We start from the raw sequence: 21,946 nt of genomic DNA on the forward strand, positions 1-21,946 counted from the left end.
GGGAGAATTTGATTTTTGTACTTGTTTTCTATATCTTCATATGCCCCATTCAAAACACATGCATTGCCCTCAAAAAGAAATGCCCCTCCAAAACAATCTTTACTCTGCCCCCTTGTCAGACCACCTTGCAATCAGTTCTTTGTTCCTTTACTTACCACGTGATTGTAAAATAACATTATTCACGCAGTTAAGGATTTTCATGATCATGTCTCCACTCATCAAATATGTATTTTGTATTTAGTAACTTTTCTAAAGAGTGTAAGAAGTTCCTATACTATGGCTGAGGTCAGTCATCCTTAATGTTTTTTTAAACCAATGTAAAGGGAGAGTGAACATACCACTGCCATGCTCCTGTCTTCAACTTCATCTGTAATTATATGGCTGAATTAAAGATTCATTGCCCCACTGCTGAGAAGCAGCTAAGCCCCTTGTAATCTAGTCTCCACTGAAGCCTGTTGTGGACCTTTTCAGTAAGGAAGCAGAACACTTAAAGTAATACCAAAACCCTTCATGCTTCCTGGCTGAACTAAGAAAAGGAGTACTTGTGGCACCTTAGAGACTAACAAATTTATTTGAGCATAAGCTTTCGTGAGCTACAGCTCACTTCATCGGATGAAATGCATCCAATGAAGTGAGCTGTAGCTCACGAAAGCTTATGCTCAAATAAATTTGTTAGTCTCTAAGGTGCCACAAGTACTCCTTTCTTTTTGCGAATACAGACTAACACGGCTGCTACTCTGAAACCTGGCTGAACTAAGAAGTTCCTTTTTATCCTCTTGGTTTAAAAAAAAAAAAGTTACTTGTAGGTAGCTTTGGTTTTACAGCCAATCAAGAGAGTCAAATCTGGAGACCGTGAATTACAAAGAGGATAATCTAAGAGGGAGAAGATGGGTTTGATATTGCAGAATTAAGGGGCTGCAATCACCAAAAGGTACAGAAGGTTCAGTTGTGTCTGTATTGCACTGCCCAAGGCTTATCTGGAGAAAGTAGCTTCTATAAACTCTCATTCCCTCAGCCAGTTTGAGTTGTGAAGATAATACTGAGCTTTACAAACTCACATTTGTGTTACACTTCTGATGTGGTGGTCTATTGGTTGAGTGTGTTTGTCACTGAATAGGTTTGAGGGGGCAAAGTTTTGTGCCAGTTTGAAAGTCTCTTCTAAGGAACAGTTCAATTAAATTCTTATTTGCACTCAGTCATTTCAGTTTATACTAAGGTTCCATGGGTGTCTTAATTGTTTTTAATCCAAATACTGGTGGAAGTGATGAATGTTCTGCATAGACAACATGTAAAGCACTGAATGTGCCCAGATTGTCATCTCCTTCCCCAGCCTTTCTTTAGAGGAGAAAAAGAAGAGACCTAGAGTGCTGGAGAAATAGTTGCCGTGACAGATGACTTAGAGAAAGGTGGGGCTGGAAGGGACCTTGAAAAGTCATCAAGTCCAGCCTCCTGTACTGTGGAAGGACAAGTAACCTAGACCATCCCTGACAGGGGCTTTGTAACCTGTTTTTTAAAAACCTTCAATGATGGGGATTCCACACTTCCTTGAAGGTCTGTTGGAGAGCTTAACTACCTTTATTGTTAGAAAGTGTTTTCTAATATCTAACCTAAGGCTTGTCTACGCTTAAAATGCTGCACTAGTGCTGCTATAGTGCTCCAGTGAAGATGCTACCTATGCTGATGGGATGGATTCTCCTGTCAGTGTAGTAATCACCACCCTGAGAGTGATAGCTAGGCTGATTGGGAGAATTCTCCCGCCAACCTAAAACTCTACAACAGAGGTTATAGATCAGTTTTAATTGCCTTGTTCAGGTTGTGGATTTTTCACGCCCTCTGGGTGATGTAGTTAAACCAAACTAATTTCCTAGGTAGAACAGGCTTGCTGCAGATTAAGCCCATTGCTTCTTGTCCTACCTTCACTGGACGTGGAGAACAATTCATCATAGTCCTCTTTATAGCGCCCTAATATAATTGAAGAATATCAGGTCCTGCCCTTCATCTTCTCTTGAGACTAACATGACAATTTTTTTAACCCTTCCTCATAGGTCAGGTTTTCTATACCTTTTATCACTTTTGTTACTCTTGTCTGGACTTTCTCCAATTTGTCTATCCCAACTCTCCAGATAACTTCAGGTTTATTCTGAGGGGAAAAAGACATTATGAGATACCGAGAGAGTCTATAGGCTCTCACTAGTTCCCTGCAGCTCCTGTGTCTTTGGTTCCTGTGGAAATAAGTGAAGTGCCTTCTCTAGCTTTACATACCACCAGGGATCCTTTGGGAAAAGTTTTTTTTATTATTCTTTCTTTGAGAAGAGCAGGCCTCATTCCTTTCTACCTCTGTAGTGTTGAGGTGCTCAGCTAGTCCTGATAGCTTTACCTAGCACTTTCCAGCCTAAACAAGTCACAGCTAGACAGCCTTAGCCCACCCCGCCTCCCCAGAGTAACTCGCAGACAGATCAAATGGCTGGGTCAGACCAATGGTTCATCTAGCCCCGTACCATGTCTCTGACAGTGGCCAGTGCCAGATGCTTCTGAGGGAGTGAAAAGAACAGAGCAATTATCCAGTGATTCACCCCCTCCCTATCTTCCAGCTTCTAGCAGCACTGGGAAAACTGACAGTTTTTTCCTACCTTTGTCTCTGATCTTTTAACCAATTACTGATCTGTGAGAGGACCTTCCCTCTTATCCCATGACTCCTTATTTTGCTTAAGAGCCTGTGGTGAGGGACTTTGTCAAAAGCTTTCTGAAAGTCCAAGTACACTATATCCGGTGGATCACCCTTGTCTACATGTTTTTTGACACCCTCAGAGAATTCTAACGGATTGGTGGTGCGTGATTTCCCCTTCAAAAGCCATGTTGATTCTTTGTCCTGTATTGTGTTCATCTACGTGCAGTGATGAGCTGCCAAAATCATAACAACTGGTTCCCCTATAAAAAGCTCTGATTTAAGAGATGTGCCACAGTATGTACTGTTTGTACCAATCGGGTTACCATATGTTCGATTTTCCCAGGAGGAATTTTTAAAATTTTAAAATTCCTCCTGGATGGCGATTTAAGAACCAAAGAGCCTGATTGTGTCCAGGAAAATACGGGGTGTATGTTAACCCTGCTAAAGTTCTTTTTTAAAAAGATGGGCCCTGAACTAGAGAAATGAGCTCTGTTTCACAGGTGTGGTCCCTGTCACTCCCTGGTGGTGTGCTAGGGTGAACAGATGTCCTGATTTTATAGGGACGGTCCCGATTTGGGGTCTTTTTCTTATAGAAAGTCCTATACTCCCCACCCCGTCCTGATTTTTTTTACACTTGCTGTCTGGTCACCCTAGGGTGTGCACATGTGTGGGTCCCAGCTGCTCCCTGACCCCCTCATTGAAGCAGGTGGTGCAGGGTTACTGCCCTGGGAACTGCAGGGCACCAGTGGACGTGGGGCCAGCTGCAGACGGGTGAGGGGCAGGGCTACCTGGAGGCTGAGGGTGCAGGTCTGGCTGCGGGCAGGGGGTGTGGGACTGGCTGGAGACAGGGCAGGGGGCTGACTGGAGGTAGGGGCTGGCTGCAGGTAGGGCAGGGGGGTACGGGGCTGGCTGCAGGCAGGGCCAGGGGCTGCAGGGGGGTGCGGCAGGGGTTGGCTGGAGATGGGGGGTGTGGGGCTGGTTAGCTTCGGGCAGGGGGTGCGTGCAGCAGGGGCTGGAGGCAGGGGCTGCTGCGGGCAGGGTGGTGGGTAGTCATGGGGAGAGCGGCTCGGAGCAGCCGGATGCAGCCCAGGCCCAGCGGAGCAGCCGGGGACCCACCAGGCAGCAGCGGGAGCCCCAGGGCCAGGAGTTGGGGGAGCAGCACCAGGGCTCCCTGTTCAGTGTCAGGCGGCAGCCCACATGACTCCTGCAGTGCAGCGCCCCCCGGCGGCCGGAGGAGGAATTACATCACTTCTCGGCCGGAGCCCATCAAAGCCTCAGCGCCCCCTGCAGGGAAGCGGGTTAAAAACTGGCTCTAAAATTGCTTCAAAATTTAACAACCGGTTTGCGTGAACCAGCTCCAGCTCACCACTGTCTACGTGTCTGATAATTCCCTTCTTTTCTTACAGTGGGAGTTGGGTTAGGAGATCTTTGGGAGCAGTGACCAGCTGACAGCAATCCCAGTAATCCCTATTGTGAATAACAACCCAAGGACTCACTTGAGCTATTGTTCCCCAGAGCTTGGTGTCATAGTCCCAGCCTCATTGCTCTCAGTCTCTTGCTTTAATTCAGTTATTGAATAATTGATGTCATGTGACTCGGTGGATGGTGTTTCTTCAAGCACATATTACCCTGTGACTGACTTCAGGAAGGAAAAGAAACATCTTTTCTGTTAGCAATTTAGCTGCTTGTATTGAATTGGGATGCTTGCTGTTTGTGCACACTGCTTATGAAAATCAGAGAACTTTCCAATTGGGAAATAGTTTTTTAATAGTCCATTGGCAGTAAGTAGCAAGAATCTTGTCATGGAGCTTTTAGAGCTGTTTCTGCTCAAGGGGCATGGCTGCCTGCCTCCCGAGAGCTGCAGTTATAAGCAGAATTCATTGTAGTCATCCAGCTCCTAGCAGGAATTCAGGCACAGTGAGCAGCACAGATGCTTTCTGAGAGATATGGGCCGTTTTCATTCTGTATAATGAGGAGTTTAGGGGGCTAGTGTACTGAGTTCAAATCCTGTTTTAGGCCACGTGAGATGGATTTTTTTTCTTTGTCTAGTCTACAAGTCTGTGATCATAATACATTCTTCAAAATAAAGGGTGGGAAATATCTAGGCTAGCAAACCTAAGTTTCTGGTTCATATTAGTTTTGAATGGCCTATGAAGAGAGGTAGGGACGTTGGGGCATAGGATATTTAGTACTGGATTACAAATAAATATTTAGCCATTGTTTTTCTTTCTCTCCAAGACTCCTCAGTAGCCTCTTCCCCCCTCCCCCCTGCCGCCCCATATCGTGATTAAACTCATATGCTTGCTTCAGTGGCCTTCCCTGCTAAATTACTCTGTTTTGTTACTGTTATGTAAGGAGGTTTTGCTAGAGTTCTCTATTTTACTCCTAGTTTCTTACGGTGTGAACCTCTCACAGATACAAACATCCCTAAAGTGGTCATGTAATTTGTCATCTTTGTAATCCGTTACGTTTAAAACACTACATCAGGTCACTTCATAGTTGTCTCCTCTCTCCTAGTGGTTAAAACTAGTACCAGCCCATGTTACCCACTCTCCCAGGCAATAATAGCTTTCCTGGGGCACAGAGACTAGGCCTGCACACAGTGCTTCAGAGGAGGGTTAACAGCCTCAGGCTGTAACAGTACAGATCTGTTTTTGTGTTGTGTTCTGTAATCTAGTTCTACTGCCCGCAGACCTAGCAACAGAGATGTTTTATTAAGACAGCCAAAGGGCCGTTTGCCTTGAGGAGCTGGGAAGTTTCCAGGGCTGACAGTTCTCTAGTATATGGGAAGAGAACCATCTGCTAGCAGGATGATAGGGGATCCTATGATTTGTAAACCCTGTTTCAATGTCCCTTTTGCACTCCCTCTCTCAAGGTGTTTTGAAAAGAGAGGGCACCTTCTCCTTCACCTCTCAACCTCTGACTTCACTGTGCATTTGTAATGCACAAACTGGCAGTTGCCAACAGAAATAAAGTGCTAACACAGCAGTGGCGAGATCCTTATGAAGTTTGTGGGAGGTGGGAAGACAGCAGCATATGATATGAATAAACCTTGCCTGGAGCCTCAGAGGTGGTGTTTAATTAAGAAATGCACAAATGCCAAATACATGTTTTTAATATTTTAAAAAATAAGTGTTTGCTGATGGCAAATGGGTGCTGAATTTACTGCCTTAGGCCTAGTCTGCACAAACGCTGAAAGCTGATTCAAGTTACGCTAGTTAAGTAAGCTGCATAACTTGATTCATTGTAAGTGCATCGACTTAATGTGGTGTCTACGCCGCGCTATGTTGATTGGAGACATTCTCCCATTGACATAGCTTCTGCCTCTCATTGAGGTGGATTAATTAAGTTGACAGGTGAGCGCTCACCCATCAACTTACCGTGTTTTTCATCAGACTCGCTACAAGTTGTCTTTATATCCTGAACAGATACAGCGCAGGTAGCTTGAGTTACAAATTGCCTTAACCCCTAACCTAACCCTGTCTGCCATACTAATGTAGCTGCTCTCTGATATTAGGGGTGAGAGGGAGAGTTCCATCTTCAGAAATTCAATCCCACTTAGGGTACCAAATTGTGATATGGGGTTGAGATACTTACTCATTCACAAAGGTCACCTCAGCTGTCATCAGATGGTAGTGACTTTCAGTTCCTGAATGTTAACACATCAATCTTCAAGCTTTTGTAGTTCACCCATCTGAGCCAGGCAGTACCACTGCATATTTGTTTAAAAGATTATTCAGTATTGTGATATCATCCCATGCCTCAAAACTTCAATATGTTCTGTTCAGCAGAATCTAAAAGTTTATGTTAAAGCCCTCTTTCTTCTCTGGGAAAGGTAGATGTAGTCTTCATATTTTTCAGAACAATGAAATCATCAGATCTGCCCTAGCTGAGGATTAACAGCTTAGCTGGCCATTAATTAAAATGCTGGCCAATACCAGGCATTAGTTGTAAGGTACTCTTGGCCAAGTTTTTTTAAGTTAAAAAAAAAAACAAAATAATGTAGGGTTTAGGTTTGAGTTGTGCTTAACAGAATTCTCTGCTTGGCAAATACACTACTGACATTTTGTCAGTTTTTAAAAATAAATTGGGTAACTACTATATTTGTCCTTCAGTTCCTGTGCCAGATTTTGTCATTTTACAGCCACATTTTCCTATATTTTTAGACAGTCATTTCTCTCCTTTGATGTATGAAAGCACACAAAAAACAAGATACATTGATTTATTGTATGTTAATTCATTTAACTGTTTCCCCTGCGTAGTCCAAAAAGGCTTCATTTGCACAAAATACACCAAAAAACAATAATTTTTTTCTGATTTTCAGTTCTAACAATTTTAGGATTTATGGTAGGCCAAAAATCGTTGAAACAGTAGTTTTAAGTTGATGCCCCTTTTACGAATTCTGAAGATTCTCATATGCTGATGCTTTATATTTCAGGGCTATATTAAGATTGCAGAATTTTGGAAGCTCATTTCTCAGCACAATTCAAATCTTGAATTTAACACTTCAGAAAGCTAATTAAAATATATATTTCATAGGAATATAATTGCCAGACTGGATCAGAGCAATGGTCCATGTAGTCCATTTCCCTGTTGCTGACTGTGGGCAAATGCCATAGAAGATGGTGTGTAAACCCAGCAGTAAGTACCTGTGGACTGATCTGCACCCTCATTGATCTTTCTGATCTCTGTTAAGCAGAGTGGCTTAAACTCTGAAACACACAGTTTAATAGCCCTCCCAAAACTTTATTGTCATGAATTTATTGTAACTCTAAATTCTTGATATCCATCTAAAAATCTATCCTTTTTGAACCTTGCTAAATTCTTGGCCTCCATAATATCCCATGCCAACACGTTTGACACTTTTTCACACTGGGTGTGATTAAACTATTTCCTCTTCCAGTTTTTGAATTTCCCATTGACAGTTAGCCAGTTTCTTGTATTCTGAGACCAGGGAAACGGATGCTTCCAATCTACTTCCTCTGTACCACTAAGTATTTATATACTTGTATCATGTCCCCTCTTAATGGCCTCCTTTCTAAGGTAAACAGACCCACTAGTTGTAAAGGGGGCTCAAGCTTCTGGCGACATTAATTATTTTTGCTTTCTGTAGTGAAAGTCCTCTCGAGTATAGGAGATGGCATGTTTTGGGTACGTATACATTTTTTTTTTCCTGTTGGGCTCTTCTTCCCAGCTGCTGTATGATAGTCCCCTACTTTAACCACAAAAGACCAGTGTATCTGAGATGACAGGAGTTGGGTATCTTGGGAATGCCTTGTACCACCCTCTTCAGTGTGTAATGTCCCTCTCGGTAGCCTGATCCACACAGGATGAGAGTCTGTTACAGCGCTCAACCAGAGAGCCTGGCTCTTTAGCGCAAGCCTGTGTAGATTCACTCTTTTAGTTCTGGAGGGCCCAATTTTAATCATAGGTGTTGCCAGATCATGGCTGTCACATCACTTAGTGATTCATTGTGGTTGAGCAGCCTGTAAGTGGCTGAAGCCAGGCACATCTAATTGTGTGTTCAGTTATGGAAGGAAAAAGCAGGTAGACTGTGTAGGAAAAGGAACTATTACAGTGAAAGTTTCTATGTTACTAGATGCTGCTCTGTGCAGTCACATGCAAATGACATGAGTTGGGATTTTGTGGGAAGTAATATGACCCATTTGGTATGGACTGAAGAGAGTGGAGGAGTAAATCTAGGGGAGGAATGCATTCTGGGAACTGTGTGTGGTTTTGGAAGACTCTCTGCCTATTTACTTGCCTCTCATTATTCCCCTGTGTTAGATGAGATGAAATAGTTGGGTGTGTCTGAGCTGGCAGACAAAAGGCCAGAGAAGGTTATGACTTGATGCTTACAAATTTGCAGTTGGCACTGAAGTTGTGAAGCAGCTATGTCTAATTCACGTTGCTCGTTTATATAACGAACACTTCAAATGCTTGGTGGACGTTCTAGTAAATAAATTGCCAGTCCCACTTTGTATTTGTCTGATGTGTTTGCATTCCTCGGGCACATGGTCTAGTACCTAATGAAGAATGGATAATATTACAGCTGGCTTAAGTTTGCAATTAGAGAAATTTTGATTTTCTTCTCATCCTGTCTTAAGCAAGAGAATCTGACTTCTAAAGGTCATATTTATACAGTTCCTTCCCAGTACAATATGCGTTTTCATTCTGAAAAAGGGTGTGCGTGGGGAGAGGGGAATTCTTTTCGGTTTCACTGTCTTTTTTTTTGGCAGACATTAGAGGGAAAAAGTCTCTTGAGTGTTTCCCAAAAATTTGTAATCTTCTGCTTTTTCCAGTCTTATTATATTTTAATGCGGTCAAGTAGAAATCATTTTATATAATGAGGCTACAAAAATCCATGTCTAAAACTCATCAACTGAAGGACAAGTTCCGGACAAAAAAACAAAATAATGTTTTTTTTGGGTATTTGTTTGTTCTCTACGAGGTCTAAAATAGAAGCTGTGGAAGAATTGTAGGAGTCTCTCAGCAAGAAACTAGCAGTTCTACTTGAAGAGTCTAGCTTTCATTTAAAGCAGGGTGGCCAATCTGAGCCTGAGAAGAAGCTAGAATTTCCCAATGTACGTTGCCTAAGAACCACAGTAATACATCAGCAGCCCCTCATCAGCTCCCCCCACTCCCAGCGCCTCCTGGCCACCAGCAGCCCCGCCGATCAGCACCTTCCCTTCCCTCCCTGCACCTCCCGATCAGCTTTTTCGTGGCATGCAGGAGGCTCTGGGGGGGTAGAGGGGAGGAGTGAGGGCACGACAGGCTCAGGGGAGGGGACAGGAAGGGGTGGAATGGGGGCAGGGCCTGTGGCAGAACCAGGGGTTGAACAGTGAGCACCCCCCCGGCACACTGGAAAGTTGGCGCCTGTAGCTCCAGCCCCAGAGACGGTGCCTATACGAGGAGCTGCATATTAACTTCTGAAGAGCCGCATGTGGCTCCGAAGCCACAGGTTGGCCACCCCTGATTTAAAGACATCTCTTTCCCTGTGCCATACTACCACAGTTAAGATCAGCAGAGGCACTCAAGCTGGAGCCTCGATGATATAAACAAGAGGATGCTGCTACTGGGTGTTCTCTGCATGAACCTCACCATTTTTTAATTGTATTTTTCTTCCCTCCCTCTTCTGCAATCCTTGTTCTGAGATGGCCTGAATCTGATGATCTTCAGTGCACATTACAAAGTTAGTCTTCCTCCTCCTCCCCCACTGCAATGGAAAATGGGAGTGAATTATAAGCATAAGAAATGTTTGAGAGGGAGGCAGATTTGAAATTTGTTGTCTGGTAGCTTACTGGTACCTCCTGTTTGCCATCTTACAGAAAAAGATGATTATTGTGATTAAAATTTTCCAAAGTGCTTTTTGTGCTGACTGTATGGTGAGTGTAGACAGGTATAAAAAACATAAAGGACTTCTCACAAATAAATGCAACCAACTCTGAGGAGGAATGTATAAACTGTTCTAGATTATTTGTTTGGTTTTTTTGGTCATTGCATCTTGGGCTGTAGCATGGTTGGAGAGACATGAAAGGGAAGCATCACAAAGGGACTTGTGAATATGGAGTTTTAAATGCTTTGAAGTGTGTTCACAAGTATTTGTGAATGAGCTCAAAGTGGAGTCACACCATTAATACAGCCTTTCATACTGAAAGTGAACTTTACATCCCCTCCTGGGCAGAATCATAAATTTTCCCCTTGAGGTGGCTTGTCAATTTCATGTAGAAACTTCACACCCTGTTACAAATGGGCAGTTTTATGCCTGCAAAAACAGCTTTTTCTGAATTTGAGGTAAGAACTACAAACCTGTACATTTTCTAGCAACTATTCAAATTATTCTCCTTTCCAGGCCCCCTCCTACTGCTGCTGTCTCTGCCAATACTGAGAGTATTTTTTTTTCCCTAATGAAAGAAATGTCTTGAGCTGCCTTGATATACAATTTGCTGCAGTAGCCATTTTTCAAAATCCAAGTCAAGTGAAGGTACTGCATTCTACTGCGCAGGAATACATGGTTTAATTCAGTCTCTCTCTCTCTCTCTCTCTCTCTCTCTGGTGTGTAGTTTTTTTTTTGAGAACTACTTTCAAAGCCTAGTTAGTGATTGGAAAATAGTTTAGAGATTCTCAGCTGAAAAATTCTAATCAGCCTTTAAAGTTCTGTGTGCTGTGCGTGTCACAGGTTGCAATCTAACAGCTTTCATAACTTTTTTTTGATGTCTTGAGGGAATATTACAGGATGAAGGACTAACAATTTCCTGTAACATTTGGATGACAGATAATCTCTATGTACCATTGGGCTTCGTTGTGTTTATCTGTCAGCAAATGGCCAAGATTATTCCATCTAAAATATAACTGGTAGCAGCTGCTAGTGCTGGGAAATCAGTTCGGTTTTTCCATTACCACTGTTCACTCGTTAACAGTGTGGGATAACGAATTAGAGCAGCAAAGGGCTTTGGAGGGTCTTGTGTTCTCCTGTAGGAAAGCTGAGGGTGACGTTGTATAGTACATGCCTGCCTACCGTCTCCATGGGTTAACTAGCTTTGAGACCTCCAGGTAAATCCATTTGACCTTGTAAATCTGTCAACCAAGCTAGAAAATGGGGTAAAACACAGGACCTCACTCAAAACAAGGTATGTTTCAACTGAGCTTCTCTGCATAAATAAATTACAGACAAATGACACCATTGACTGCATGTTACTTAACCCAGAATGTCTGGTCAGATCACAAAATTCTATCCTAATCCTAAACAAAATGCAATTCAACAAGGCGAGATCTCTCCATTAATATAAAGCAGTGTTGGGCATTTTTTTTCTATGCAGCAGCACTGAAATCAGGACATGACTGGCATCTCAAACAGAAGGGACAATAGCAAAAGTTGAGCTGCTCGGTTTTTAAAAATGACCACAGAATATATTATGAATAAAACAAAATCAAACTGAGCAAAATGAGGTCATAACTGTTTTTTAAATAATTTGGTTTTGTATGTTGCCCTTAAGATCTAAACGTATGGTCAATTGTGTGCCCACTGCTTTGTGAAATTTCTGGCTGAGTGACTGCATCACTGGCTTTAACAGCTGTTTGGATGCACAAACATATCTAGGTCCTATGCATCCACAAAAAAGCAAACACTGGAAATGGAGAAGATCTTGTGAGGCATGTAACCCATCCCCCTTGGCCAGTTCAGGATTCTCCCTTTGTTATTTTTGCCATTGCTTAGTCCAGCCCACGCTCTTCAATAACCTGAGCCATGTAGCTCCCTAAGTTTTTCCTTTGGGAGACTACTCCACAGTGTCTCAGACAGTGTGGCTTAGGACGTGTTCATGACAACTCGGCCTTAATCCTCATTTGCTCAGTTTCAGCACCACTGTTTTTATGGTCCCTTGTACCACCCTAAGTGCTTCCTTTCCTCTTTGGTGGTTTACACCCTTGAAATGTTGTACAAAGTGGTCATGAGGCATTGGAGACATAGCTATGATGCAGAGTGCCACAGCTATGCTAACCTAACCTTCCAGTGTAGATGTAGCTAGGTCAACAGCAGCGTTTTTTGTTAACCTAGCTACCATCGCTATTTCTGCACTGCAATAAAACATCTTTAGCTGGCCCTTGTCAGCTGACTCGGGCTGCTGGGCTATAAAATTGCAATGTGGACGTTCGGGCTCAGGCTGGAGCCTGAGCTCTCTGATACCACAAGGCGGGGAGGATCCCGAAGCTTGGGCTCCCGCCCAAGTGTGTGCACTGCAATTTTACAGCTCCATGAGCCTAAGTCAGCTGACATGGGCTAGCTGCTGGTGTTTAATTGCAATGTGGACATACCTCTGGGAGGCGGAGTTACTACCGGGATAGAATCATAGAATCATAGAATATCAGGGTTGGAAGGGACCCCAGAAGGTCATCTAGTCCAACCCCCTGCTCAAAGCAGGACCAAGTCCCAGTTAAATCATCCTAGCCAGGGCTTTGTCAAGCCTGACCTTAAAAACCTCTAAGGAAGGAGATTCTACCACCTCCCTAGGTAACGCATTCCAGTGTTTCACCACCCTCTTAGTGAAAAAGTTTTTCCTAATATCCAATCTAAACCTCCCCCATTGCAACTTGAGACCATTACTCCTCGTTCTGTCATCTGCTACCATTGAGAACAGTCTAGAGCCATCCTCTTTGAAACCCCCTTTCAGGTAGTTGAAAGCAGCTATCAAATCCCCCCTCATTCTTCTCTTCTGCAGACTAAACAATCCCAGCTCCCTCAGCCTCTCCTCATAAGTCATGTGCTCTAGACCCCTAATCATTTTTGTTGCCCTTCGCTGTACTCTTTCCAATTTATCCACATCCTTCTTGTAGTGTGGGGCCCAAAACTGGACACAGTACTCCAGATGAGGCCTCACCAGTGTCGAATAGAGGGGAACGATCACGTCCCTCGATCTGCTCGCTATGCCCCTACTTATACATCCCAAAATGCCATTGGCCTTCTTGGCAACAAGGGCACACTGCTGACTCATATCCAGCTTCTCGTCAACTGTCACCCCTAGGTCCTTTTCCGCAGAACTGCTGCCGAGCCATTCGGTCCCTAGTCTGTAGCGGTGCATTGGATTCTTCCATCCTAAGTGCAGGACCCTGCACTTATCCTTATTGAACCTCATTAGATTTCTTTTGGCCCAATCTTCCAATTTGTCTAGGTCCTTCTGTATCCTATCCCTCCCCTCCAGCGTATCTACCACTCCTCCCAGTTTAGTATCATCCGCAAATTTGCTGAGAGTGCAATCCACACCATCCTCCAGATCATTTATGAAGATATTGAACAAAGAAGAACTCCTTCTGTTGCTGTAGTAATTTCCCCATAGCATTTGCACTACAGGGTTGCATCCATTGTAACCCCCATGGTACAGCCAAGCCCTGAGTGTATTTACTTGGGTGTTCACATAAACAGAATTTTAACACTTTTTTTGTTTGCAGATGCTGATTTTGTGACAAAAATATATGCATGGTGCAAGAAATAGAAAGCTGATGGACCTCTTCTTGTTTTCTTTGCAGTGAGCCTGGTAGAGGGAAGAGAGTCTGCATAGTGTCAGCTTCTGAGGTTGCATTTCCCTGCTGCAGTGACCGCTTGTGTGGAGGCACACCGGAGATAGATGACGCTGCATTGATTTGAGAGTGAGAGTGATACTGAAAGCGAGCAGAGCTTGGATAGTCTGGAGGTTTCCGCTTAGGACAGAAAATTCTAAGAGTCATGAAGGTGAACATTCTGGAACTGGAAATATTTTCTACCAGATGGGCCCGATGGTGAGAGGGCAACTTAGCCTGAACTGATGTAGCACAGAACCTAATATCCAGCTCAGGTAAGGCCAACTTGGCTTAAGTTTATATTGCATTTCTGTGCCATCTTTTTCTAAATTTTAAAATCGAGTGTGAAACTGGTGCTTCTGAAAGAACTAAATGAATTAGCTGAAATCACTCATAATGCATGATTCGTCTCAGATATCTGAACATCTTGGTCTTTTCCTATTAAATCCCTTGCTATTCTAGTTTTTTGTCCTTGCAAGACACTGCTAGGTGTGCCAGCTGTGTTGCCTTGTGACGTGGATAAATGGGTACTAAATGAGACCCCTATGCTAACTTTTACCTGTAACCCTAGACAGGATTTAAACTCCTCTCCAGAAACCACTAATTCCCTATACCACTTAATTTACATTGTTAGTGACATTATTGGAACAGGTGCTTTAATGAGTCACATACAGATGTAGATTGGGTGAGTGTGTCTATAAAGGTATTTTTCATAGTCTGTGGGTGAGGGTTTCAAAAGTGCCTGAGAGAACTTAGGAGCACAAGTGTCAAGAAAAATCAATTGGACTTGTGCTCCTTAGCCCCATAAGTGCTTTTTGAAATTCTTTCTTGTGCCTTTCTCCTTGCATTTGTGTGATGGTGGTGGTCAGCAACATGTGCATGAAAACAGGATCTTCTGTTTCTTAGGAGTTCATCCCTCTAGATGCTACTTCTTTCCCTAAAGTGATAACCATCCTTAAGAGAGTATTTGAAACCAGAATCTTTCTTTTTTGCTCCCCTGTAACTTAACAATGGCCAGAATTTGGTTAAAACAGGTTTCTCAGGTGTGGCATGCTGTTGTGGTGTGGATGATTTATGTGGCTGAAGCACCCACACACTCAATCAATATTATAGCTCCATGCCCAGTTGTGATGGATGGGGTTGGGGAGCTGCTGGGGCATGTGACCCAAAAGTCCTGGTACCATGGGGGATGTGGAAGTTTCAGCTCCAACCAAAACTTTAGTGTCTAGATGTGGAAATGTCTTAAAAGTAGGGGTTGAGACTTTCAGATTTACCTAGGGGATTTAACCACAATAAGGGCAGGTCTACACCGCCGCTTAAGTCCATCTAATTTACATTGCTCAGGGGTGTGAAAAAGACCCTCCTCGAGTGATGCAAGTTGAAGAGACCTAAGCACTGTCCATACCAGCACTATGTTGGTGGGAGATGCTCTTCCACCAACATAACTTCTGCCTCTCACGGAGGTGGAGTAATTGTGCTGATCAGTGAGCGTCCTCCTATCAGCATACAGCTTCTTCTCCAGATGTGTTACAGAAGTGCAGCTGCATCGGTAAAGCCTCGCTGATGTCATGCTGCTTGTGTAGACCTACCCTAAGAGTTCTGTGGTTAAATCCCCTCGTTGGCTTTTGAAGGTTTTCTAATAAAAATACCGAGACAATCTTTACAATTAGAGCAATGCTAACAGGTAGGCCCATAACAAAACTGAAGAGAAAGTGTCTTACAAATATGTGCAGGGGAAATGTTTCTGATACTTGCTATAAAGGTAGTGGTCTCAGGAGAAGCAGAAGCTCGCCATGTAGTTGAATACTTTCATGTTTCTCGCAGGCAGTCACAACCCTTATTTCCTGCTGCTCTGTTCATAACCTTTCCCAGACTATGCTAGCAACACACCAGGTGGGGAGTGCCTTTTTGGTGAGACATGGCTAGATCCTTAATCGCAGGAATTGCCATCCTGGATTAGATCAGTAGTGCACCTAGGGCACTGGCTTGTCCATCCCCTCAAATGCACTAGGAGATTGCCAAAGCTTTAATCTCCATTCTGAAACACAGATAAGATCTATTCTAGGCTATACACTAAAACACTGATACTCAGACTGCAGTTTTTGAGCTGCAAGTGGCTCTTTAATGTCTCCTGTGGCTCTTTTCAGCACATATTAAAACACTATGATTTAATTATTAACCAATCAGGATGCTTTTATGCTGTTAACCAATTAAGTTGTCATCTTGCACTAAGTTATTAACTTATTTGCTGAGAGAATTTTATATATATATGAAAATTAAGTATTTCCCATATTTAAATATGAATAGTATTATAGTAAATGAAACAATGAATTCACACTTCTGTGGCTCTTTTAGGTAATGTTGATCACTAATTCGACTGCTGAACCACTGAGGTCTGAGTATCACTAGGTACCCAACACATGGTTGCATTTGGAGTCTAAACAGATTTTGAGCTTTTGTTTCCTTTATATATACTGTGTGTGTGTGTGTATATATATAATAGTTCAACTATTCCGCTACTGATTTGAAGGATTTTCTTAATCTGAGGCTATTCCATTACAAGTCTAGAGCTCCTGTAGGAACACCAGTTCTGTAGTAAGCTTGCCTTAAAGAGAGTACGCTCCTCAGTCAGAGAGAATCTCACCAACTTGTATTGTTTGCTCTTGTTGTGAATTAATGTCTACGGTGACCTGAAACGTATGAAGGTCTGTTTTATGTACTTTGGTAAACCACGTCTGCGCATTTTAGCCTCTATTAGCCTTATGCTCAGTTAGCTGTTTTTTAATTGCAGTAGTTAGCATATCGTGCACTGTGCTGTTGCTTTACATGGCTGTGTTTATTCCATGGCACGTAAATATGTTAATCACTCGGTTATAGCTAATAACAGCTTTACAAGCGAAAGGTATTGTTTTACTGGAGAAGGGTAGCAATTGTGTGAGACTGCTGAAGAATATAGATCTGCCTTGTTCGTTATGGATCCCTTTCTTTTCTCCGCAAAAATAAATGATCTGTAAGACCTTCCACTTATTAAATGGTAGAGGCCAGCTTTATTAGGCATGTTCTTCAAAGGAAAATTGCAGGGATTAATTTATACTTTAGACAGTTAAACGTTTACAAATTATATGTTGGATTGTGTTTTTAAAATAGTTTGTAGAAATCCCTGTTCCTGTTTCAGTATCATGATGGTGGATGCTGTCTGAATAAATTAAATTTTTATTCTTGCTTCCTAGCAGGAGTTTCTCTGATATAAACCAGGATGTCAATTAAAAGCTGGATTTGTCAAAGTTCTTGTAAGAAGTTACTTATTGATTTTTGGTTGATAAGGGTTTGTAACACTATTTTTAATTTAATATTTTTAGTACTATGAAGTTACGACCGTTTTCTTATATGCGACACAAATTCTTTCAGTGACTTGTTCTTTGTAAATAGATGTAGTAATTAGAATCTTTTCTATAATGCTGTATATTGCAGTTTGCTTAAGGAATTACAAACATTTGATCAATTTCATTTGCTGTAATAGGTGAATGTGGCTTTTCTACTGATGACACTAAAATTGCCCATGGTATCAGATTGTGTATACACACTGTAAAATATTAAAAAATTTAAATGTGTATGTGCTAATTGTTGGTCCAAAATCAAGTCTCATTCAGAGGTAGACACTATAGTGTAAGGCAATATATATATATCAGGTAATACTTTCATTTATAACGCCCCTCGTCTGCCCAACCGTTTGGGACTTTGTACAAACGGTTAAAACATGATACATTTAAAAAAACACAGATAATATGAAAACAAAATAAATAGTAAAAATTCAGACAAATGAGCATTATTTAATAAAAATAAAGGTTATAAGATTTCTGACAGCATTTAAACCAGAAAATGGTGTGTGGAATATACAGTATTGCTGCATTTTCTTTTAAATGGGGTGGAAAGGGCTGAAATGAATGCTCCATAGGAAGTGAGTTTAAAAACCATAGGGGTAGGCACAGCAAAGGCTGGTCACCTGTTGACTTAAGGCGCAATGGTGGCCTATATCCAAATGTAGATACCCTGCCAGGATTAGACTAACTGAGGATTGCCAGGTTCCTTCCCACTGAAGGGATAGAATATAGTCATTTCTGTCTCCATTAAAAGTGAACAGGGTCAGTATAAAATCAGACCTTTCATAGAAGTCTACCGTAAGAGTGCAAGGAGAGTATAATATGGTAATGGCTAAATGTGGTAGAAAACAGGACCCTCTCTCACAAAAGAAATAGTAAAGGAAGAGAACAAGAGGTCCACGTTGCCTGTAGAAACATAACGACTCCATCTTAATTCTAAAATATCATCATCCAGCCTGTACAGCTTGAGTTGAGAGTCTGTCACCCGCACTTTCAGAGAGGGGTGGTGTATGAAAGGTTTAAGGGAGTATGACTCAACATTCTTGTGAGCACAAGGAGAGTGAATCTAATTACTCTCGCAATTATCAGTTACTTTAAAAAAACTGTTTTAAAGTTATCAGCCTTGCATGATGTAGAACTGTCAGAGGTGAAAAGCAGAGCATCACACCCTCTCCTATCCATTTTGCATTTCATTCTGAACCTACTGAAAGCAACCAGTTTCCCTATTTTTAACAGCCTACAGTGGGTTGGGGAAAGGGAAAGATTTCTAAAACAATCTAGAATTTGTAGTACTCAAACCTGTAGAGGCTCCATTGACTGGATTTTATCATAACACTAGTTTAGACAAAAGCACTAGAAGATAGAATGTAGAGAACAGTCCTGTCTTGGCTCCCTGAGGATGAACAAATGATGATCTAATAGTATTTGTTCCACCCTTCCCACCACTCCCTTATTTCTAATTTCTATGATTCTGTGAATACTAAATGAGAATAGAAATGAAACTAAGAGCAAAGTGTTCCTCTCCAATCCATGTGGCAGGGATCTGCTGTACGTTCTTGTTCTTTACACTGAAGTCCCACTAATGTCAATGGCAGCGCATGTGCCACATGCAAGAAAAATCTGACCGTGTGCAGGAGAAATCTGGCAATGAGGAGCACCCAAGCAGCATTTTGAGCTAAATGTTAGGCTGGGTCTAAATCCTGCTACTTCTTCCTATATCGCATTTCACAGATTTGGCCCTTCCTCTTTATCCACCATTCTAATACTAATCCAGTTCTTTATCTTGCATTTTGATTGTTGAAATCTCTGCCTTTCCAGCCTTGAGTGCTGTAACCTTAGCCTCATTAGATCCTTTTAAAACACTTCTAAGATCTTCTTGTAAAACTGCCTTCAGTGACTCAAGAGTGTGAGTACCAGCCTCAGATTTCACCAAGCAGTAATCAAGTGTAAATTCCTCAGGCACTAATGGCCTAAACGTGGGGTCATAGACAGTCCCCTTGGGCATTCTGATCCATCTTGCCACCCAGGTGAGAATACCTTTGTGATAGATGATCTGTTATACCAAGTTTTTAGGTTACTTCCAGACTCAAAGAACAGCCACTTACTTTGGGTCAGTTGCGCCTTAGATCTTACACCAAAGACAATGCTTCTAGCCAACTCTATATTAAACTATATACAATTTATTAAGTAGGAAAAGGAAATAAGAGTTATTTACAAAGTCAAGGCAGGTAAACATATATACACAAATGTTATAATCTTTCATTTCCAAAGTTGTTAAGAAACTTCTGTATTCAGCAAGCTTTATCTGTCCTTTGGGGCTAACCCAGGCTAAGCAGCTGGGGATCTCTTGCTTGTGCTTAGAGTCCAGGCATCATAGACATGATCAGTTCCTTCTGTTTGGGACTTTTATCCCATGCCTGCCATGTGCTTTGAGCTGCAAACTCATCTGATGGCAGGAATCCACTTGCATGAGTCATCTTCATGGGGAGGAGGGCAGAACAAAACATCTTTCATCCTCTTTAACATCCCAGAATAGTCTGTCTGTTGATGGACCTTTCCTGTTGGGCCAAATGTAACACCTTCTGTTGGAGATCAGCATTTCACACTAGTTAATGTCTGTCCCATCTGATGACTTACATAGTCACAGAGGCTCACAATACAGTCTTACAATATGGTATACAGACGGTATAAGTGAGACTAATGCCTGCAGCAACTCACAGGCATTCAATAAAGTCTAAACACTAATCACATTCCTATAATTCTAATATCTATTTTAACAATATTAACACACAGGTGAGCCAGACTGATTCCAGCTATGTATTTGTCTGTGTCCAGTTGAGACATGGGGGCTTTTGTATGAACTTGGCACCTGGTCTTCCAGTGTCACCCATCTTCTGGCCAGTCTTTCTGACACATCATCCACTTTGAATCTTTCCACTGCCTATCCTTATCCTTACCTTTAAGGCCATCCACAATTAAGCCCTGGATCATCCTATTAACTACCCCCTTTACTCCACCATGGTCGCTTTCTACAGATATTTTCGTACAGCTAGCATATGCAAAGAAATTTCTTTTGATTTCTCATCCTTCTTCCTTCACATCCCTTGTTTGCTCTCCCACCTGGTGCATTTTATCTTGAACTAAGGTAGTATATCCTTTTGGGACAGAATGTCTTTTGCTGTTATATCTCTACAGTGCATAACACAATGGTACTCCAATCTGATTCGGTCCCCAATAAATAGTTCCCATTTTCAGTTTACTTGTTGTCTAATCTGGGGGCAAAGAATGCGTAAACTGATGAAGGGCCATGGGTAAATAACTAAACATTGTTGAAGCAGACAGATATTGCTTACAGCTGTGTTTGCACACAACTAGCAAGGTTGTCCCAAAGCAGCTGATGGAGTGAAAACAAAGCGAGAAACTCATTGCTATGTCCATAGGTGGATATACTGAGCTGTGATAAAAGCACCCTTCTAACCCCCAACACCTGTTGTTGGAAGCCAGAGGACTCGCTTGCTGCTTCACAGATTTGACAGATGCTTGTACAGAAGGTATTTCTGGAATGAATATCCTGAATCTCTGTGCAGCAGAAATAACTGTTGGAGTGTAACTGTGTCATGGACTTCCAGTGTTCCAAACATCTGCCAATTAGCAGCTGAACTTGGCTGTGCCAGCTGCTGTATCCAAGCATTTCTATGAACTCCTGCATCTCCCTTTAACACAAATAAATCATCATTTCAGTGCTAGCCAGAAAACTAACAGTAAAGAGGCCATTTGCTCAACTTTCCTGTTTGTGGCTTGAGCGACATCTGCTTACCTTGCTGATGAAATCTCCTCCCCGTTAACTCTGCAGAACCAATCCACTGATGGAAGAGTGAGCTGGGTTCTACTTTGCCTCACAGAAAATACTGCTAGATAAATGCTATTTGCAGAATCTGAGTCACTAGTGTGCAGCGTATATAAGGCAGGATGATCCCAGCTCAGATGTTCAGGTCCCAAGTGGAGTTTTTAGGGCTGGGAAGTAAAAAAATCAGCTTTTGAGTTGTAAACTGATCACATTTGAGCTGCATGTCAGCAAGAGCATACATAGGAAACAGCATGGTAATGTTCTTTGAGTGCTTGTTTCTGTCAATTCCAATCAGGTGTGCGCGTGCCGCGTGCATGACAGCTGGAAGATTTTTTCCCCTAACAGTATCAGTAGGATTGGCCTGGGCGCTCCCTGGAGTTGCGCCTTCATGGTGCCCAATTTAGGGCCCTGCTGACCCGACCCAACCCCACCCCCACTCAGTTCTTTCTTACCGCTGGTGACAGCTAGTTTGAACTTCCCTCACTCTTGCTGCTGCAAGCGCCTCAACAGTGTCCCACTGTTATTTGTATATAGTTAGATTCTTAGTAGTATTAGCAATGTTAGTAGTTTCTCTAAGTTTCCGATGCAGGGGTTCCCCCCCATTTCGTCCCCAACACTGGGGCATGCCTCGGTCGCCAGGGTTCAAACCCTATGAAGTCTGCAGTAAATTGATGCCAGAGAGCAACCCGCACGCTTCTTGTTTGAAGTGCCTTGGCGAGAGTCACCAAAAGGGTGCCACATTTGCAAAGGGTTTCAGCTGAGGACCCTTAAGGATCATGAGCAGAGACTCGGAATTCTTCTCATGGAGACAGCCCTTCACGCGCAGTCCAACCCCAGGTCGGGGGAGCTCATGCCGAGTGCCTCGTCTGGCACCAAGGAAGGAGGCTAAGGACTCCTGGCACTGACATGGCGCCGAGCATAAGACTTCTGGTAGGCACTGGTCTTCATCCCCAGTGCCCCAGAAGAAAAAGAGGCAGGAGAGAGGGCGCTCTCCCCCAC

General features: G+C 42.6%; 1 protein-coding gene across 3 annotated transcripts in view; it reads left to right on the forward strand.

Moving 5' to 3' along the window:
- LOC119857570 (USP6 N-terminal-like protein) overlaps nt 1-21,946 on the forward strand; it is a 183,808-nt gene that overhangs the window by 86,494 nt on the left and 75,368 nt on the right. For 2 of the 3 annotated variants that reach the window (XM_038406673.2, XM_043515736.1), the window contains exon 2: nt 13,691-13,995. The gene's annotated coding sequence lies outside the window, so the exon portion shown is untranslated. Of the gene's footprint in view, nt 1-7,206; nt 7,310-13,690; nt 13,996-21,946 lie in introns of those variants that run through there. The other variant, XM_043515737.1, reaches the window with a different exon arrangement.

Source organism: Dermochelys coriacea, chromosome 6 (assembly GCF_009764565.3).
Source record: "Dermochelys coriacea isolate rDerCor1 chromosome 6, rDerCor1.pri.v4, whole genome shotgun sequence".
Classification (NCBI taxonomy): Eukaryota; Metazoa; Chordata; order Testudines; family Dermochelyidae; genus Dermochelys; species Dermochelys coriacea.